The sequence below is a fragment of the Phascolarctos cinereus genome, unplaced genomic scaffold, assembly GCF_003287225.1.
Source record: "Phascolarctos cinereus isolate Bilbo 61053 unplaced genomic scaffold, phaCin_HiC Scaffold_3;HRSCAF=262, whole genome shotgun sequence".
Lineage (NCBI taxonomy): Eukaryota > Metazoa > Chordata > Mammalia > Diprotodontia > Phascolarctidae > Phascolarctos > Phascolarctos cinereus.
Genome location: NW_027555736.1, coordinates 118,437,085 through 118,440,872, shown reverse-complemented (window position 1 = coordinate 118,440,872; position 3,788 = coordinate 118,437,085).

Sequence of the window (3,788 nt, the reverse complement as noted above, 5' to 3'; positions counted from 1 at the left end):
TGCCCCTGACTAGGCCGCTTTCAGAAGTGGATCGTGGTTATTAGGTTTGACCAATCTTGAGACCATCATCCATGTCCCCAATGAATGGCCCAGTCAGACGGTATCCTTCTGTGATGTACATGTCAAGTCAAATGTGGCAATCTTGGTAACCCTCAGCAGAGTTGACCACCATGACATCTTTTCTTCCTCTGACCAGTACTGGATGGTTTCTCTCCTAGTGATGCTTGTGAATTCACAACATCATTCGAGATACTCAAGAAGCGGCTTCCTTTTCAAAGGGTACAGCACCTACCTTTACGTATCCTCATAGTTATTACATAGTTCCAAGGTGGAGTAGTCCATCCCCTTTCTATTACATTCTTCCAGCCTCCTGATGCAAGTGAAGATTCCCCTTGTCCTCTTCAGATTACTTTTCTTCTGTTTTCATTGTGAAGCACTTCTTTCATCTTCTTAAGGAATTCTTCATTCTTCCAGGAAGTAGAAATATATTCCTCCAGCCCTTTTATGTTTTCCTCTTAAGATACCAAATTGCATTCTGTGCATACATAGCTATTACTTGACACTGGCAGAAATACACACATAGATAATTCTCTGCAAGTTACTATAAAATTCACCTTTCTTCTCACATTTGCTAGAATCGAAAACCTCAATTTTCTGGCACCTGGGTGGCTTGGCCTATCTGTTCATTGGAGTGGAGATGCCATCACTTGAGACTTCTGAGTAGAAGGCTATCTGTAATGGGCTTTTCTACATTTTCTCATATACACACATATGTGTATGTGTATATATGTGTATATGTGCATATACATATATATTTTTTTTGCACTTGCTGTCCTGCAATTAGTCTGTAATTCCCAGATTCCTACCAAAGCCCTCATACAAACAGATGCTGTCTGCTGTCCATGAGAAGTCAAATGTTCAGCTACTTATTCCTTTCTTTTCTCTCCTCTTGCCTCTGGGCTGATGCAGTGCCTCACTGTTGGATTTGAGGACACTGAGGGACTGTGATGTCAGAATCTTTGAAGGGCCATTGATATGAATATTAAAGTTGCTGAGGCTGATGGCAGAGATATAGAAGAAAGGCAGAGCCTGGTGTTCAAATCAGGAAGTAGGGAGTATCTTAGAGGTTAATAGATGACTATCAGAATAGCAAAAGAGAAATATAACAGGATGGCATTAACTTCAAAGGAGAGATGGTTGACAGCAACGAAGTAATGGTCTGGAAGTGGCAAAGGGAAGGAAGGAGCAAGCCAATCCTTCTGCCTTGAGAACAAGGGGAAAGAACAGTTTTCTTTTGGTAGGTGCCAGGTTTCACTTAGTGCTAAGAGATAAAGGAGGCAATCGGAAACATCTGGGAGCTGAAGGGGTTCGTTTCTAACAAAGCACGCTTCTAAAGTGTTTTGTGGCAGGAGTTCAGAAGAAGAGCAGATGGTGGTGAAGTGGGACTAGTATTTATATAGTGCCTTCAGTTTGGCAAAGTGCCTTTTGGAAATTGTCACTTGCTTCTCAGAACAACCCTGGGAGGTAGGTGCTATTAGTACCCTCATTTTGCAGAAGAAACTGAATAGACATAAGTTTAGTGATTTTGCCCAGAGTCATACAGCTAGGAAGTGTTTAAGGCTAGATTTGAATTCAGGTTTTCCTAGACCTAGGTCCTGTGTTCTGCCCACTGTGCTGCCTAGCTATCTCTGACTAGTGAGGGGGAAGGGCCCAGAAAAGAAGGGATTTGAGTCTGGAAGGATACATCAGGGGAAGAGAGTTTTCAGTAAAGTGATGTTGCAGGAAAATGAAGATTCTACAAATAATACATTAGAAAGGAGGCTGAAGGGGAGAGAAGGGACTAATCCTGAGAGCCAGTAATTGTTTCCCCAGAAGACAGTGTGGTACCTCAGGTTTTAGGAATGAAATATACTGGTAATGAATCATTTGTGCCCATTTATATATGCACACTGCTAGGTATTTTACTTATTGGAGGCAAAAGGTGGATCTTCACATAGCAGATGCTCTGGATTGGGCTTGTACTCATTTTCAGTACCCATGACGTCTTGCGTCTTCTTGAAGACAAAGTACGGTATGGGAATAGAGGATTATTTTGTTTTCCTTTCCAACATTAATTAGCTTTTCCTGTCGTAATTAAAGCAACCTTGAAATGTTCAACAACAACAACAAATGCTTCCCCAGATGGTCACAGAACTCACTGATGGCGGACCTGACTTCTAGGAAGAGGGAGAGATGGAGTCTTGCCCTATGTGGTCACAAAGCTGTGGTGATGACGGGCACAGCTTCCAGTGGAGGGCAGCAATTCCTGCCAGGGTCTTCAGATGCTGGGGGCCAGTGCTTTCTCTTGACCATAGAACATGGAAGCCAATCAGGTGAAACACAGGACTGGATCTCTCTTATCCAGGAACCATCTTTTTGCAATCTAAGTCTAAGAGATAACAAATATTGAAATGGCCTCACGTAAAGAGACTCTTAATAAGAAACACAGCTATATTGTATTTGGGTTTGTGCTTTAGAAAGTCTAACTGTTAAGTGACTAGTGAGGCCTCGTAACAGAGGCCTGATGTAATAGCAGGTCTGTTAGGACCTCGTGAAAGGAGTGAATCTCCCCAGCCCACCTTAGGGGGCTATCAAATGTACAGTGCTTTGTGACCCTCAAGACACTATAAAAATGCTAGTTGTTGTTATTGACTGTATAACCCTTACCTTTGCCGTGGCGTACACCCCAGGGTAGATGGGAACACAGTGAGGTGGAACAGGGAAGTTGGATGGCTGGCTGAGGTATTTTATATGTTTCTGGGGTTGAGGAACTGCCTGTGTATTTTGTTACCTACCGTGATGGAATATTAAGTTCTCTCCAAAACATTTATTCTGTGGCAAGGTTCCCCACTTGGTAAATTTTTCTTGGCTGGGAGCCTGAACAGATGTTGCTGTCCTTATCACATTACATAAATCTCAAAACTGTTTCCTGCCTTAGTCACCATAGCCCTATTCATGGCCTCTTAGAATGTCTGACTTCCTTCAAAGCATGGCTCAGGTGCCACTTCCTCTTCAAGACCTTTCCTGAGTTTGCTTGTTACTTCTGTACCCAGAAAGAGTAGTCCCTGGATGGAGCATAACATACCCACCCCTAATTCAGGACATTGATCGGGGCTTCAGAGGTACTTTCTCTCTGCTCAAACCTGTCTCAGCCTGGAATTTAGAGGAAAGATCAATCTCCCAACAAGCTGGAAGAATTGTTTTTCAAGGCCTCCCATTGTTACTGGTCCTGGGGAACCTGTGAAAGACGAAAGGATCTGCCTTGGTGAAATGCAAGTACCATCACTAGAGAGGAAATGGGCAAGAATCTTTTCAGAAACACTGCTGGTGACCTACTTGGTGTAAAGGTTCACATACCTTTATTTCCATCCCCAGTCTGTCCCAACAGCCATATTGCTTCTAAGATCAGCTGTTTCTCACAATCAGGGAAACTCTGGAATGATAGTTTGAAGCATTTCGGGGGGCGGGGCGGGGAGGAAGGGAGATGGAGCAGCTTCAAAGTTTCTTCTCTGGAGAAAACATCACCTTTATGATGATCCTCCTCTGCTAGTGTAAGGTACTGCCCCCTTTTGTATTTGAAGAGTGTTGTTGATCCTAGGAAGGGGCCACGGCGCACTGGCCCGTTAAGAAATACATCAACCAAAATGGAAAACCTTGGACAAGCAAGCAGGGAAAGGCCAAACCTTACGCAGCAGACTGAGGGCCACCCACCACCACCAGATCCCAAAGCAACACACAGACCAGGTCAC